Source organism: Carassius carassius, chromosome 26, assembly GCF_963082965.1.
Source record: "Carassius carassius chromosome 26, fCarCar2.1, whole genome shotgun sequence".
NCBI lineage: Eukaryota > Metazoa > Chordata > Actinopteri > Cypriniformes > Cyprinidae > Carassius > Carassius carassius.
In genome coordinates this window covers 4,574,706-4,594,236 of record NC_081780.1, presented here as the reverse complement: position 1 = coordinate 4,594,236, position 19,531 = coordinate 4,574,706, and positions in this window count along the sequence as shown.

The window sequence follows — 19,531 nt, the reverse complement described above, 5'->3', positions numbered from 1 at the left end:
AAGTTGTGTTCTTCCGTGAGTATGAGCTCCATATAAGCCATTATTATATTCTGGATTCTCAAAACACTGTGGAGAATAAAATTCTTAACTTGTTTACTCATCCTCATGTAGCTCCAAAGCTTGACTTCATTTTTTCTGAAACACACACACACACACACACACACACACACACACACACACACACACACACACACACACACACACACACACACACACACACACACACACACATTTTAAAGAATGTTGGCAACTGAACTGTTTTGATGACCAAAAAACAAACACATAAACATTTATTTCTTAACTCCTAATTATGTTAAGAACTTCTTTTTTTTTGGTACAAGCCCTAATTACACGCTAATGGTCTTCTGAACAACTCTGACACAAAACCCATCCACAGCAGAAGTTCACCACAGTCATGATCAAAACCACACGAGACCCTAAATCCCAAACGAGTTGAGTTCTGCTGCATATACAAACACTAACGATCATAAATAGTTAGCAACAACATGGAACACAAGTCTCTTATGAGTCAAGTTGATTTAAAGTTTTATTTTGCACTTGCCCAGAATAGGCAGGCTTCTAGAGGAACATTTCATTAGCAGATATTATTTAACCAAAATCGAAAATGAAATAACACATTAATAATACAACAAACACTAGCATGCTGAAAAAACACGTCAATGCATTTCGGCAGATAGCCCGTGTTCATCAAAGCCAGGCTAAATTAATGTTTGAGAATGTTATTAGCTTATATGTTTCTCTGTAATGAAATCGAAAAAGCTTCGACTTGCATCTCCGCCGCAGAAAGAAAATAAAATTGAACTGCCACATCATTATCAAGCTCTGATACTCCAACTACAAAGTGCTGAGTGATGTTTACGCTTAATTGGCCAGAGCAATTACCCAAAGTAAATATGGATTTTCATTAAATTACAAACATGGACGAGGCCTCATGGAAGCGCAATTTCCCATTTTCTTTTGCTCAGCCACTTCCAAACCATTTTTCCTCCGCAAATATAGTCTTTTGATTTATTTCAATATGGATAAAAGAATTGAAAAAGGAACAAATATGTTCATTGCAAAAAAGCAATCATACTATATGCTAGAACAGTCCGCGAGATATCTGACTACAAAAATTATAGATCTCTAGAGAAAGTATACTGAAAAAAAAAACTGTAGTAGGATTTACTTTGAAACAATTGCCACAAATAATAGCAAAGAAACAAGTAACATTGAATTAAACATGAAATGGCATTTTCTTGTAAAAAAATAAAAAATATTAAAAAACAAAATTTGATTACAGAATTTTACATTTTCTGAAGACAATCTGTGTGAAACTCTATGGTGATATGGTGTTTTAGTGCATGGGTACATGGTCTCTTACTGGTCCAGATCAAAAGATTCTCTGTGATATTCAGTTCTCTAGTACAACCCTAAATGCAACTCTAAGTGATTTTATTTTCACTGGTTGAATGGTCTGCTACATGCTACTGAGATGCTGTATAATGTATTATGCAGCAGAAACTAAACTAGACCAAATCCTTTATTTTCAAACATCTTCAGCCATATAAGTCAATATATTTTATCTGTACCTGTTCTGAGCTGAATGTGTGGCCGCTGTCCTGTGTGTCACCAGCAGATGGTGGTAACAGACTGGGATGCTCATGTGTGCCACGGTCTGATCTCACACAGAATGAGAACGTTTCAGCACAACCTCTGGATTGTGCGTCAGTCTGATTTTGGTGACTATAAATCTGGGAAACAAAAGGAAATAGGAGATATTAGAGGGAAAATATACAGCTCTGCATCTTAGATTTGCAAAAGAATAAAAAACATTGGACGCATCTAATGTGCATGTAAAAACAATAAACTAGATCAAATGATATCTAATCTACTTAATCTACTTTGAAACCAGGGTTATTTTAGGTAACTAAAACCAGAAAACATGCATGTTACTATATACTATAAACTAGACATATTTACAAATAAATAAATAAATAACAAAAACAATTAAAAATGACTAAAACTATTTTTTTTTAAACTATGTGTGATGTGATTTTTTTATATTAAGAAAATAATAACTGTTTCTCAATTATACAAAACAACACAGATTGCAACAAATGAAATCAAATTAATAAATAATAATGAATTATTTTTTGTATCATTAAAAACTGCTGTTAGGCCACTTGAAATAACTTTTAACATTTAAATTAACAATTTACACAAACATAAATTTACATAAACATTTCTGGTCCCAGAAAAGGTAAATGTCCAGATTACACTATTATAAGTAAAGATAATTCATTAGAATAGAATATTCCAATTCTAATCAAATCACTACTAAGAATAAAGTGTGTTTAAATGTGACAAATCAGTTTTGTTAGCAGGACATCAAGGCTCATACTGATATAAAGGTGATCGTAACGTCCCCAGGTGAACCCCACTGACCAGACAGTGCCACATCACTACACAGCCTTCCCATAATCCTCTGGGGCCGAGCCTCCATTTTGTGTTTATAGGACCACACCCAGCAGTACTTCACAAAGTCCCACATCACTGGCCGGAGAGCGGCGAATTAACATCGAAGCACAAAGAGATGAAAAGCCTCCAGCTGGGGCAGCGCTATAAAACCCCTGAATGGGATTTCCAGAGATCGAATGAATTGAACCAGATGCCAAAACATAACTTCAAACAAATTGACTTCCAATTATTTAGACGCACACTTCCAGATGTGCCGCAGATGCAGACGGGGAGAGCAAAGGTATCTCAGGCTTTATTCCACAATAAAGATGGGGTACGGTGGAGTGTGTTTTAAATCACTGGGATCAGGGCAGGATGTTGAGACGAGAGAGTGTCATTAGGACAGAATGAACTGACAGAGCTCCAGACAGCCATTAATGGACAAGATCATTTACAGAGAGAGAGAGAGAGAGAGAGAGAGGAGAGAGGGAGAGAGAGAGAGAGAGAGAGAGAGAGAGAGAGAGAGAGAGAGAGAGGGGAGACAGAGAGTTTTGGAGGTGCTTGGGAACAGTGTTCTAGCAAAGAAATTTCTTCAGTGCTAATTTGCCTCCTGCCAAACCTTCATTCTGGAAATGAAATCACAGGGAATCAGCGGGAAACTCGCTGCTCTGCTTTTCTAATGCATATACATGAGTGCATATTAATTCACAGGTTTACTTACATTTACTAGAACATGTGTGACGCAAACGCACTCGGAGAGACTTTGGCTTACGCATGTTCCTTTTGCAAATGTACCACAATGAAACTGTTTTGAAACCACCATAAATAGAAGTGATTGTACAATACATGGTTGTCAGTGGTAGACACAGATGTGTGGAAAACAGAGTCTCTACAATCCAACTATAAAATACAAACATTACATATTATATGTATATACTTATATAATAATGTGAAAATGGAATGAAATAGAGAGAGAGAGAGAGAAAGATAATTTTCTGTCATTGTAGCTATCATAATGATATATACTAATTATTATTTAATACTAATTTATACTCACACACACACACACTATATATATATATATATAAAACGTTGCATGCGAAAACATTACAACATCATTAACTAAAGATGATTAACATGATTAAATCAAACATACAGTTTTAGATGTTCGGTTATAATCCCTGTCATAATCATTCTAATCATTATTTAAAAGTTGTGTGTGAAAACATTAGAACATTAACAAATAAACACGATTAAAATGATTAAATTCTTTTTTTTTCAGTTATAATCATTCAACCTTAATCATACTAATCATAATTTAAAAAAAAATATGCATAATATTGGCAAATAACAATTAATAATAATTATAATTATTGAATAAGCAATGATATAAAATTTGATACATTTGGTGAAAACTATGTGTATGCACACAAAAAATATTAAATACTAAAAATAATAATGTGTAAAATGAACAAAAGCGATTAACTTGGTAATTTGCAGAAATGTATTGTAACTTATAATCAAACAACTTCTGATATGATGGCATAAACAACTGAAATTGTTTATAATCTTTTGATGACGTTGCCAGCAGATTTTGGAAGTTGCACAGTTTAGCTAAGTGGACCCTAAAAAAGGTTAATGTTAATGGGCCGTTATACTGCTTACTAGTAAACAAGTTGATAAATATGACTATTAATGTACATTAAGTTTACTGAACCGTGAATAGAGCTTCAAAATAAGCCACATCTTATACTGACTGATACCTGTCCCAGCGCTGTCAGACATCCCATGGCCCTCTGGGAGCCCTGTAGATTTTCTTTATGCTTAATATCTGTAATTGACCAGTGCAAAGTGCAAAGCATTCATTCCATTATAAGCGGTAGCAGTGTGTTTGGGGAGGCCGAGCTGGGAATTCTGAAAGGGTCCACGGGGGCTCTTTAATTCGAGACCCCGTGCCGGACTATGCTAATCCACCAGCGGTCCATCAGTCTCTCCTCATAACCTCTGATAATCTGAGTGACCTTGGAGGGGCGACGGATGGCACCTGTGATTGATTTGTAATTCAAAACAAGAGCGACAGGTCTGGGGCCCTCTCCTTCCTAAACACTGCGGGGAAATCAAGAAAATAACATAAGCGAGAGTGAGATATTAATCCTAGATACACTGCCACCGTCACTTGGAGGTGTTGGAGTGTGTGTGTGTTCATGCAGCGGTGTCAGGTTTCGGAGGCTCGTTATCACACCAGGATAATTGGCGCTGTGTGGGTCGGCCCGTTTGACCAGGACTTTGTGCATTATTCATCTCCAGGGTTGCAGCGGGCAGTCGCCACTCCCTTTAGAGAGAGACTTATTTATTATTAATGGATAATTGTTTATTAAATGCAGAGGCTTGACCCTATTATGCCTATTACAGCCTGAGCAGTATACACTCGCCGTTTGACCTACTCGAAAGACGTGATACGAGGCCTACAGCTGCAGGAGCGACATGCTGATGAAGAGGATGATAGGGAATGAGGAAGAAAGCGGACTAACAGGTGCAGGGTCAAAAGAGAGTCAGGGTTACATATTTATGACCGATTTAATGCTGCTTTTGAGGGTCATGTGCTTAACTTCCAATGGCAGGCAGGTTGGGATATCAGTTTTCAGCCTAAACACTCAATTATAATTGTTCTTCCTTTTTTTCAGAAGAAATGTATTAATTCATATCTTAACATTTTGACATTTAAAATTAATTATAAATTGTATTATAAAATTATAAATTAAAAATAATTGCTATATACAAATAAAAATAATATTATTGAAAAAATATTATTCTCCCAAAAATAGCGAAAACATTAATACTACAATAAAATATGAATATTAAATACAATATCAATAAAATAACGTTAAAATAAATATAAACAAGTCATTCAAATGACATTATTCTCCTAAAATAGTAACAACATGAATACTACAATAATAAAATATAATAAAAATCGGAATACTAAATGCTTTAGTAATAACTAATGCAAAAACAAAGTTATTATGTATATACATAGTTCATATTATATTTATTTCTAAATGATACTTTAATACAAATAATAAATAATATTAACATTAAACTCAAGAATAATAAAATATGTAATAACTATCATTGATATATATGTTATAGTATTATTAGATTATTGTTACATAATACTATAGTATATTATAAAATAGTAACAATTTATTATTATTATGTTGTGCATAAATCCCTTCAATGAATGTAATATCTGATTTGTTTTATTTTCTGTATTTCTTTCATTTGTCTTTCTGCATAAGTGTGGCCATGGGTAAAGGATGTCATTTTTTCTTGGACAGTAAGTTAAAAAAATTGTACAAATTCTAATTTAATTATAATGTTTTAATTGTTCTTTGTATGGCTCACTCACTTTACTTCCTTTCAGCTATAATTGTTTCTTCCTAATTAAAGGAAAAGTCACTTAAATGAGTCGTTCAAACGGGTCACGGTTTGAGTGTGTTTCAGGAGATCGTGCCATTTTTCTGCACTCTTCAGGGAAGACGGTCACTAGAGGTCAGTGTTGCAGCAGAATTCACTGAAAACCACCCTACAAGCCAGAACATTCCACAACAACCTCACTGATTGTTTTAATTGAACACCGATTAAAGCAGCACCATAAGCAATCACTAAAAGCTTTAAACCATTCTTACAAACAAGAAACACGGCTATTTGACTCTCAGCAAAATTACTGAAATCCCAGCAGGAATTTGATGGAACTACTCGAGAGCATATGAAAAAAATCATTTCATTCTTATGAGTATAAATAGAATAAAAAGGCAGCTACACGGAGAACACATTTTCCATTTGCCTTTTAGTCAGCAAACATACTTTTACAATTTATATAAATCTGCAACAGTGTACGTTCAGTAAAATATCTGCCAAGGACTTCAATAACACCCAGGAGTGTGTGACAGAAATTAAACAGCCTTATTACAATTTACACGTGTTGAAGAAAACATGAGAGACTGTGTGGGAGAAACCACACATGGATCCAGAGAGAAATCGGAGCACAAGTGTTTAATTGTGCTCGAGTACTGCTTTATTTTTTTGTCTTTTCGACAGATTTACTCCACCTGACTTGTGATGTGCTATTAGCAGATTCACATATTGCATGATGAAATCAATTCAAGCTCGTATTTGGTAAAAAGGACTAAAATATTGTAGGTGTTACAATCAGAAGGTGGGATATGATTTCTTTCCTTCTGTTGTGCTGGAAGGTGATTATTATGAAGTGTGAGGCGGAGGGATGGAGGATTTGTGTGGAAGAAATGACACTTCTGAGGAGCAAACACTCACATTTTAGTCTGATAAAAGGAGGATGGAATCAGAAACATAACAATGCACATAAATCCTCATGTGAAATGCAATTACAGTTTAAAAAAAAGGTTAAATTTTGTAAATAATAATAATACCAATATACAGTTTAAAATTCTCTCTATATAAAATAATCTAAATTAATATTAATATTAATAATAATAAAAAATGAAGGCATTCTCCAACTCTATATACATATACACAATAATAATAATAATAGATCTACAGCCTTTAAAATCTCTTTATATCCATGACACAAAAAAATCCATAATGACAATCTAAATACAAATATATATATATATATATATATATATATATATATATATATATACATACATACATAAATAAACAATAAATAAATAAATAAACGTTCATAAACATTTAATCTCAGTTAATATTAATAATATTAATAATAATATAAAAATCCATAATGAAAATATATTTTTTCATTTAACCGGATATAACTCCATATGAGAGTGAAGTGACATAGTCAAGAGAGAGAAAATGCATATATCTTTGCATAAAATGCATATATTTATAAAAAATAATAGTAATAATCAATACCAATTTATTATTTTATACTATTGTTGTTTTAATAATAGTAATAATAATAATAATAATAATAATAATAATATGTACAATACTATAAGATTGGTTATATGACACCTAAATGATATGTCATTGTAGTTTTCTATTTCTCTTTTTCTAAATATACATTCAGTGTGGAAGTGCATTAGTATATCTCTCAAATCCTTATTTATGGATGTGTTCAAAAAGAGCTCTTGATAGCTGTGTGAAGGAGCTCTGTGTATCTGTTACAGTAAGCAGCTTCAGTAAACCAGACGCATCTAATACTGTGTGTTGTGGATTAACCCGGCTCAATCAGAGACAAACGCAACAGCCATCCAGCAAACGCGGCGCACAGGATCCCTCTGAAATAAAGAACAAATGAGAGATAATTATGGCCGAAAGAATAGAATGGCAATAGAGGTGGGGGGTTGGTTACACTCGCATGCAAATGCTGCTTTGTTGCTTGCTGAGCATCCTAATACCCTGAGAGTCAAATACCTTCCTTTTTTTCCACATTATGGAATTTGTCATGTTCAGTTGGAGCTGTCATATTCAAAACTGTGTGCGCTAATGTGTGTAATCTGCTTTGCAACACATCAATTATGATGGATATTCCTCTAGCGGAGGTTTTTCTCTTTTTTCCTCCTTGCGTTGCTCTCGGTAATCACTCCACGCTTATTAGGAAGCCTGTTTGGTAAATAATGATCTCCACTGAAGGATGCTAAACGCGAGAGTGTAAGCGAGCGGGGAAGTAAACGTTGCAGGAGGGAATGGCTGTTTATATATTAGTACCTTTATTATATATAATACCCTTTATTATGTATAAGTACCCTTTATTTGTACATTAAAATTTCCATGTGTGCATATATCAAAATGGGAAAGGCCAAACCTGAGCAGTGTGTCTGTTTTCATTTTATTTTTAACAATAACTATTTTTACCAGGAAAGCTGTACATGTACTGTACACCTACCCAGAATGCCTTGCTCAACGTCCACCCACCTACAACTGAGCAGCGCTGCTTTTGTATTGGTGCTACTTTTTTTCCAGCAATGATTTCTCAGAATTAAATTCTCCTTTACATTTTAGAGTAGTAAGATTGTCCAGTTATTTAAAAATTACAAATGAAACAGATAAGTGAAATGCATATGCTAGCAGAAAAAAAAGTCAGGATAAAAATAAATAAATAGAATACATTTATATCAGGGTTATTATAGTTAAATCAATATATCTATCTATCTATCTATACCTCATCCATCCATCCATCCATCCATCCATCCATCCATCCGTGTGCCTTATCACTTTTGAAAAAAAACATTTAAGAATAACACTATTCTTTATAGATTAAAAAATGCTTTTCAAAATGCTTACTTAACATTATACCCCACATACAAAAAAAAAAAAAACTTGCCAGTTTATCAATGTCTCCTACCTGCATACTACTCCAAAAATGACAGACTGCTCACCGGAGAGAAAAGAAAAGAGAGAAAAAAGATTGTGTGAGTGAGAGTGTATGAGTCGTAATCCCTCCATCAGCCCTCAGTGTAGAGGTGATAAAAGTGAGCTCTTAAAATCCTCTTTCACCACACAACAAAGAGCTGTTTGTTCACAGATACACCTGACACTGCGACTCCTCACAAACAAACACACTTCAGCCAGGCCTCGCCTCTCGCTCTGACCCTTTTCTGCCTGTTTCCCCTGCAAAGCTCCGTGAAGGGATGAAGAGAGGCTGCAGTCACCGCTGGGAGCACAAATGTGATGTGATGATGGAAATCTGCCCACCACCAGCTTCCTGTAGAAGAGGCCTGAAAAAATGGGTAGACGTCAAAAACAGAAAAATGCATGCATTATGTCAGAAAAAAGAGATTTCAATATTAAATTTAGAATTAAATACCATTAATATTTTTCTGCTTTCTCAAATTCATCTATAAATTAATAACACATTCAGTCAATTAAAATACAGTTAGCATTAAAACAAGATATAGTGTTTGTGATTTATTTTTTGGAAACGCTCCATGGTTTAAGTACTCAATAATAAATAGTTTTTTCTTTTTTGATGAACAAAGATTTAAGTTAAGAAATCATATGAATGCATAAGGGTGTTGTGACTGGTCACCGTTTATTTGAAGTTTCCCTAATCTGTCAATAATTGGTTCATTTTAAGTGGTCCTGCTGTGAGACGAATGAATTTTTAAAAGGTTCAAATATTCCATGTAGTTTCTTAATTAATATGAGGTCATGAAGTTGCATGAATTATAAGTATAACATAATTAGTATAACACTGTTTAATATGGTTTTGGAACGTCTAGGATGTTCCACTACACTCCCAAGATACAAAAGCTAATTTATTTACTACTAAATGAAACTTACTAGTACCTTAAAGGTACATATTAGTGCCTAAAGTGACAATTCAACTTACAAATAATCTACCCAAATATCATGGTATTACTATTACTGCACCATGGTACCACCATATATATATATATATATATAAATATTTAAAGAACACCACAGAAAAGCATTCTGACAGTAGACTATCTTTAAATGGCTGTTCTGTATTTGAGCTTGTAGAAATGAGGCTCTCCATCTCCTTCCTTCACTTGGCGCTGTAACCTGGATCAGTCCTGGCAGTGTAAAGCAACTGCATGATGGATATCTGAACTCCAGACCAGAGAAACTCAAGAGTTCTGCATTGATCACAGTCAGATATGATAGTTATTAAAAAAACTGCCTTACAGGAATGACTGTGATGTATAAAGAAGTCCAAACAGATTGGCATGTCTTCATTTCTTTCAGATCTGAAACTTGAGGAGAAGCATTTCAAATTGATTTAACGTGCAGCACATACTGTGGCTCCAAAAGAGATTAAAAAATGTAAGGCACACCTAAAAAGGTCTGAAAATCATTGCGTTACTTTACAAAGTATGAAACCCAGTGTAATACATTTAACCCTCATGTTGTGTTCTGGTCATTTTGACCCATAGAGGATTACATTTTTTTCCTAAAATACTATTTCACATTATGACTGTCCACTTTATTTTTCCCATAAGAATGGTCATGGCCATTTTTAAATTTAATGTGTCTGGCTTCCAGAGTCATTCGCATCCAGCTATTTTTAGCTGTACAAAAAAACTTGTTTTGCTGCTTGATATTGCAAACTTATGTGTCTTACCATGTTATTTTAATGTATCATCTTAATTGTCAACACGCTATTCATAATGTTTGTAGTGCAAAGAGTTTTACATGTTTTTATTCTTCTCGTTATTTCCCTACAGCGGCTAATGAACCTGAAGTCTCACACATTCACAGAAAACAGCTTACTTCCATATTGAAAAATAAGGCGGATAGTCTATTACTGATTTTATGCACACAGGTTATCACAACTTTACATTTTCACAACTTACTTATGTCTTGTTATGCTATATTATCAACAAATATTGGATTCTACCTTTCTTGTATTCTTTCAATTAGCACAGGTTTTTATCTGATTAATCATAGGTCTCACTTGTCTGAGCTAATGCACCTCAGTTTTGGAGTGAATATAAAAATATACACAAATGTATTTGAATAATTTGTAATTGTCATACATTTTTAAGTGTCCAAATAATTTTTAGGGCCATTTTCTTTCAAATGAAACTTTGCTGTTATCTTTAACTCAAATTGTGTGTCCATCTCCTATGGCTTCTTTCCAATATAACTGTATTATTTCGAATATTCTCATATTCCTGTGGTTTTCACAGCCAGAAAAACAGGATACGAAGAAATCACAGACGTTCCCTGAAAAACAACACTTGCTGTTGCACTTGGCTATCGCCACACCTGTGGAGGGAAACAGAGGGCCGCTGTGGCCCTCCAGTCCAGCAGGTTTGCCCAGACCGGCCCACTATATGATCATAAACACCACCCATCTTTGCACGCCCTTAATTATATGCATACCAACTCCTATTCATTAAAACCACTAATGCCATGTAATGAGTGAGTATAGGAACGAGTGAGAGTTAACAGATGAAATGTCAAAATGTTATATTTATTAATACAGTTGAACTATACTCCACAGCGGTGAATCCTAAAACAAGCTATAAGCGGCTCTGGCATAGCAATACCAGTGTTTCTTACAGGATTTTTGTTAAAACTATGGTGGTGTGTCCTCGGTCCTTCTAGGGGGGTTCGGGGGCATGCCCCCCCATGAGAAAATTTTGTGCATTTTAATGTTAAATTCATTAATCTGGTACAGTGTCTATTTACATTACACCTATACATAATAATTGTTATAATATTAATCCAATGACAGTAATAGCCATATTTTGTAAAACAAATGCACAAAAAAATAAAGGAAACTTTCTTAATTAGTTGTAGCAATTTCTATACTTGAAAGAGATAAGCACATGATCTTTTATTTTGACGCAAACTGCATCAAGCTTTTATTTTGGCGGAAAACATGGTTTACAAACGCTTTTATTGAATTTCTAGTTAATTGCGGTAACCGTCAACTATGCAGATGTGGAAATAATCTACACTCATGACATGGCCTAAGTGTTTTGAAAGTAGTTATGCTTACTGCAGGCTCTACACTTTCTCATCTCTCCCCTGATCCTCCTCCTGCCACAGGAGCTGATGAAGGTCAGAAAACATATATTTTGACACAGTTTACAGTGTCTGCTTTAAGGGACTGGTTCTATTTTTTTCACGCTCTTTATCTGCACATTCCTTGCGTTTCTTCTCCATCTTTTTTTACAGATACACACTGACACTGCTGCCGCTCGCTCACTCGTTTAAAGTTGTGATTGGGCCAGCCCAGTGTCAATCAAGAAAAGAGCCAATGGGCCGCTGATCTACGTGTCTCATGGGCTGGTCTGTCAGAAAAAAAAACTAACACTGACTTTGACTAATGCATTACACCGGCACAAACCCAGCGCCGCCAATTAAGCAAAACAAAACAAAACGAATGGGCCGCCAATGTACAAATTTTATGGGCCGTTAAAAAAAAAAAAAAAAAAGTATGAGTATGAGATATCGGCCCAAAAAGCACGTCGGCCCACCGGGCATTTGCCCGGTATGCCCAATGGCCAGTCCAGCCATGCAGTCCAGTAGGGGTGAACTAAAGGTGGGCCGGTCCACACAGCTGTGAAGGGGATGTGATACACCTGTGGATCAGCAATAGGGAAACGTAAACTACTTCACATCTCAAGACAGATCATTTTTCACTGAACTCACAAGGATCGAGCATATGTAGCATGCAGAAAATGGCTGATTCAAGCAGACAGCTGATGATCTGCGCATTAACACTTAACATGTTTGCCGCAGACAGCATGCCTTAACTGAGATACCCAAAACAGCTTCAGAAGATGTAAACCCAGCACATTTTTTGGATCTAACGCCCAACAGTGTTTTGAAACCAGATCTCTCAGACCAAATGGTTTAATCAGAAAAGTGTTTTAGTTCAAATCAAGCAATATGTTCCTTCTCCTACAACAATCTGCTAAACTAAATATTGCGTGTGGCCTGTGGTGTCCGAGCCACATAATTCAGTCTGGATCGCTCTTGCAGACAAACACAGAAATGTTATTTTCACACGTTCCTTATCACCCATCCACGCTGCAGGATTTAGCGCTAAACTAACAGCCGCAGGTCAGATGGCTTCGCTCAGTAAACTGCTCGTATGTTAAGAAAGATGTTACGCTCCTGTCACAGCGGCTCCCATCTTGTTTTACCAGGTGGAGCCACCACAGTCACTCATGTTTTGATATAAACCAACTGGAGAGGACCGATACCAGTTCAGCCAGAGCAAACAAATACATCTCAGGCCCCACTAACACTGCCACATCTGACACCCATTAACCATGTATCAATGGATGAGAGAGAGAGAGTGAGGGAGAGAAACTTTAAATTGGCCAGATCTGGTTTCACAGCTAGTAAATAAACAGAGATCCAGGCATCATCCTTCATTAGTGATGGAGGGGCCCTGGAATGTGAACGCAAAGATGCACACCTGCACTAAGGGGCCACTTTCCAGGCACCCAACTACAGTGCACTTTAAACTGATCGTCTTACACACTAGAAACAAACTGGTGCATTTCATTATTTTACACTAAACTGAATGCATTCTGCAACTGACTCTCATGTAAATGATCTCACTATATCATTAGACACAAAAATTTTGATTTTTTTTGTAATGTTTTTGAAAGAAGTTGGTTGAATTTAGTTGATCAAAAATACAGTCAAAACAGTAATACTGTAAAATATTATTTTTTGGTATTTTAATATTTCTTAAATGCACATTTATTCCTGTGATCAAAGCTAAATTTTCAGCACCATTACACCAGTCTTCAGTGTCAAATGATCCTTCAGAAATCCTTCTAATATGCTCATTTGGAGCTCAAAAAACATTTCTTATTAACATCAACGCCGAAAACATGTTTCACTGCTTATTTTTTGTCTTCAGGATTTTTTGATGAATAGAAAGCTCAAAAGAACAGCATTTATTTGAAATGGAAATATTTTGTAGCATTATCATTACTGTCACTTTTGATCAATTTAATGTATTCTTGCAGAAAAAAATTACACAATTTTTTTTTGTACAACTTTAACCCTTTAACTGTTTAATTAAATTAAATTAAATTTAATGGAACATTTTTAATTTTATTAATGCACTTTGAATGTATCATTAATTTTAATGTTCTGATGCTTTGCTAATTTGGTATAAACATTCCTGCCAATAAAGTTGCAATTCCAAGGCATTGCAATGTATATATGTATTGCTCTGAATGGTTACTAGAGTGTTGTTAGGCAGTTGCGAGATGGTCTAAATGGCTGCTTATTGGGCCAAGTGGGAAAAAGACTACCTCCAAGTCTCTATGATCCTTTAATACGAGTCTATATATATTTTTCACTGGTTTTATTATTTATTTTCCAAAAAGAGTATGACGTGTTTGTCCACCTAATAATAACAACAGCACAACTCTTCTCTACAACCTCAAGCACAACACAAGCCTGCAGCCCAAACTGTGTATTACAATGCACTAAAGTTTGATCAACAGAAACAGAAATCATCACTTAGTCAACTTCATTCTTCGTTAATGAGTCAATAACACATCCACTTTTTGAATACAAGAGACCAGATGAGTGTGTCAGGATGCGTTTAACAAAAACATGCCCTGGATTTTATTTCCTTATTCAGTTCAGCGCAGTTCTTTGCTGATTAGAAATTCGCTGCGTTAAGCGATTCCAGAGTGCAAGGAGGTCTCCTGGGAACGCTAAATTGTTACAAAGCAAGGAAAGGCTTTTGCGTTGATGGCTGAAAAGTGAAAGGCACTCATATTGGTAACAAGGCCCTCCAGAGCGAGCGCTCGTCTACATCGACACAAAGCCAGAGAGAGCAGAAAAGAGCGAGACAGACACGCAGGCGAGAAAAGGTGGCTATGCGCTTGTTTCAGTTGGCACACCTGCTTTGAGAAACTTGGCTCCAACGGAGAGGTCTAAAAGTTAATTACACCCTCGGTATGGCCAAGAGAAATGTTGCTAACTGACGTAACCTGATAATAATTTCAATTTTGCTGACAGTTCTAAACTCATCAAGTTGCACCATAGGGCTCGCACAACGCACACAAAGAACGCCTGTGTCTTCAAATTCAGTCCCACGACTAATTCACTGCCCCTCTTGGCTGTCTAAATTAGTTTTTTAAATTATAGGACAACATATTTCTTTGTTTAACAAACAGCATTCGCAATGCACATAGTTTGTGTTGCAAAACGTGCTGAAAACAGCATTAAACTTAACACGCAATCACACTTAGCACCAATTTTGTTTCCATGGCACACAGAAACACGAGGCACAAACACACTCAAGGGAAAGCGTCTGTCGTCTAACGTCTGTCGTTTGGATGCCAGTTACACTGACACACTATAATTGAGCTAACTTTTCTCATTGTACTGTAACTTGTCACCCGCTGGCAGCAGTTGTGTAGTGTGTGATCTTATAAGTTTATTTAAATTTGCATGTACAGTATATAGAAAACTGTCAAAAGCAGCACTCCATGTCTAGAGATGTTGAAAGAAATAGGTTAATTTGTGTCAGTGAAATCATGCAGTATTAAAAAAATTAACAATGTAAAAAATAATAATAATCATGCAACAATTTACTGTATTAATAAGAAGGTATTTTCTGTATAGATTTTTTTTTACAGGTGTTTTATCTGTATTGTGAATTTTGCATTTCATTGTTTTAGGGTTAACGTAAATGTCCGTAAAGTTAATGGATAATGTCCTGACAGAAAATTACTATTTTATTTATTTATTTATTTATTTTTACAGTGTAGTTCATCCCAAAATCAACAGAAAGAAATAAGACATAACATTTTGCTAAAAGAAAATGGTTATTTTTGAGTATCACCAAGGTATTTGGATTTGAGGCATTATTTTATTGATAACCAACCACAAAAAAACAAAAACAAATTAGATGCGAATTACTTTAATTTAGAGAATTTTTATTTTTTATATTTAAAATGTAAAGAATGTTATTGTTATACAATTTAACAAAAACAATAAAAATGCTTCAGTAACACTATAAAGTGAAAATAAAATATGACCTGAATTTGTTTTAATTTTAATGAGGTTTATCCAATAAGACCATGACGAACACACTTCACCACCTTTGTCAAGGAAAACAGGGGTAGCAGTACAAAAGCCTTTTCCTTTCTCTCCCCCTCTGTCTCAGGTTTTTTTTTTTTGCGTGGGTGTCCGACTCAGGAGAGTTCATGGTCCTCTCCGCAGAACAAAGGCCTTCAATCATACTAAACAACATCCCCCACAGCATCCTGTTTTCCACTGCCACTAATTAATATTAATTAAAAAAACTTACATTAGTGCTAAATTTGTATCCATATATGAGCGCAAATAAATAAATAAATATAAGATTTACTAAAACAGCTGCAGAAGGTAGTTACTGACCAATCAGAATCAAGTATTCCAGAGCACCATGTGATAATTACACACATAATCACACCCAGCTCCAGCCCTGCTACAGACATTACAGTCTAATTTAATAAGAGACTCTGAGAGTCCTCCATAGCTCTATGTGTTACACATGGGATTTTCTCTCAACTACAACTTCTCAGATTTCATTGCATCATATCTGAGGTGCAGTACAGCAGCATGGAACAACCACCGAAAAACTGTAACAGCCAATCAGAAACAAGATACGGTCATAGCCAACCGAGTGCACTTCCAAATCCATCAGAGCAAACTCAGCTAAAACACAGTAGAAACACTGCGCCATCTGAAGACTAAGCCCTAAATAAAGGGGAGTAAAACACAGAAAACTCTGCGACCATGTCAGTCAAACCCACCCTCATTACACCAAACTCATCATGACCCTAACACTGAATCTGTACACACATGCCATTAGTCACAGACAGACAGCCAGTGTGTGTGTGGATTTCTTTTGGACCGAGAGGACAGCTGAAGGTCGCTCTGATGTTGAGGCAATCACCCTAATGAAAACAAACGAGGCAGAGTCTGCTCGCTTTCTCCATAATCCAACACACCAGTCCAAGAGAGAATGAGAGAGATCTAAAGGGTCAGTACCTCAGCATTGTTCTTTAATTTACTGTTTCCAGTTTAGGTCCACTCAAGGGGAGATTTAAAGGCACGTGGAAACAAAAGGGGCTGAGAGAATAACTCCAGCACAAACAGAGACTGCACACTTTACAAGAGCGGTTGAATTACGACCTCATCTTTACATAAGAAAGAATGATGCACAAACGCACATGAACAAGACTTCTGGGTAATAAAGACCAGGAATGGTGTTGCTTAGTGTTGGAAAACACCATAAAATACTAATGTGAGTCTTGAGTTTAGCTTTGACCAATATACACACAAAAATACTCCTAAAATCACACTGAAGTGTTAACTTTAGCAAAAATAAACACCTAAATAAACAAGACGCTAAAGACTATTTATATTAATGTAAAACAATCCAATAATCTTATCCAAAACAACTTTTTTTTTACAATAATAATAATAATACAAAGGTATACTATTCTACAGTCTTATTCTAGAAAACTTGGATGCAACTCATCAATATTTTATAAAGACTGTGAATTTTGATATTCAGCCTTTCTACTAGCTTTCATATTTTATTCTAAGTGTTATTTATGGATTCTTTGCAATTACCTGTGAAATTGACTACATTTCTCAGCCTACACCAAATTTATATATATATTAAATGCATCCTTGCTAAATAAAAATATTAATTTCTATAATTTCTCCCCTGGTAAAGTGTATAATGTTACATAGGCTCTTTAAGATTTTTTGTTTATTTAAGATATTTGGATCTTTCTATTTATCAAAGAACCCTGAAAAGAAAAAAATCACCTGTTTTAAATATTGATAATAATATTAATACAACATATTTCTTGATCACAGATCAGCATATTAAAAAGATCATGTGACTGGTGCAATGATGCTGACAATTCAGCTTTGCATCACGGGAATAAATTACATTTTAAAATATATTTTACAATATTGCTTTTTTTTTTTTTTTTTTTTACCAAACAAATGCAGCTTCTGCGACTTCTTTCAAAAACATTGATATTTTTACCCCAACTCATATATTTGTTGTAAGTTGTTGAAACAAGGATGCTAAGAAAATAATAATGAAAATAATTATGTCCCTGCTAAAAGAGAACAACCTGACCGACTTGGACCAGAATGACCGGTAAAAAACAACTTAGTGGCAAAGCACTTCAGACTGGTCTAAGCAGTTATTTTCAGCAGGTGTAAAGGCAGGAGACAGGAGCAGACAAGAACTGTCTCTTCATTAGCATGGTGGCTAATTAATGAGCAGTTGTAAATCAGTCTGAAACATGAAGGCAGCAGCTGGGGCTGCAATATCCCTCGACTGAGAGAGAGAGAGAACTGACTCATGAGTGTGAGATCATTGAGACATTAGTACTGATCAATAAGCAGAAGCCTACTATTGCATAAAAACCATCCCAATGGAGGCAGTGCCTCAGGCAGGGTAGAAAGGCAGGAAACATTGGCTTTTACACAGAGCCCACGCGCTCTCACACTCATTCAATCACACACGCCAACAATTCCTCTAGACTGAGCAGCAGGTGAGCGATAGGTTCTGACGCATCTCAAGACATCTCAATAAAGGCATTATGGTGTTGTCTGACTATATGAAACTCTCATCCTGCATTATTGATGGAAGGGTAGTTGGTTTAAACACCTGTGGAGCGAACCAAGACGAACGTAAAGGCCCTCTCAACAGTAGCTGCTGGGAAAATGTTAGATAAAAGTGTTTTAAATGCATCTGGTAACCAAACGAGGCTCGAGAGGTGAGGATGCTGCTTTTTATGCCTCTTCGTTAAACCTTTAAAACAGCTTAACTGGCACATTGTTTTTCCTGTGATGACGTATTTCCTGTTTAAACAAGATGTTGGGACAGAACAAGTTCTTTTGTAAAAAATGAAAAAGTGAAATAAACAGGATTTAATAAAAGAAATGAAGACAGGGTTATTTTAGGAAACGAAAACCTAAACAAACAAACAAACTCAAATAAATAAATAAATACAGACAGACAGACAGGATTATTTTAGTTAACAAAAAATCAAAACAAAAAACTTTTCGAAATACTATGTATCTAACTAACTAACTAAATTAATTAACAAATAAATAAAGAGAATTAAATACAGACAGGGATATTATAGTTAACTAAACTAAAACAAAAACACTTTTTGAATACTAACTAACTAACTAACTAAAGAGAATTAGATATAGACAGGGTCATTTTACCTATCTAAAACTAAACCCCAAAAAACATTTTGAATATTAAAATAAATAAATAAATAAATAAATAACTAAATAAACAAAATTAAATACAGACATGGTTATTTTAGCTAACTATACTAAACCCCAAAAAACTTTTGAATACAGAATAAATGAATTAAAAAAAAAAAAAACTTAATGCCACCAGTTACTGAAATAAAACTGAAACTGAAATAAAATATATGCAGAAATATAATTTAAAAAAAAATACAATAAAATTACTAAAACTTTATAAATAAAATGAAAAACAAAATATATATATATAAAAAAAATGAAAAACTATAGCTTAATGATACTAAAAACTGAATAGAGATGAATCTCA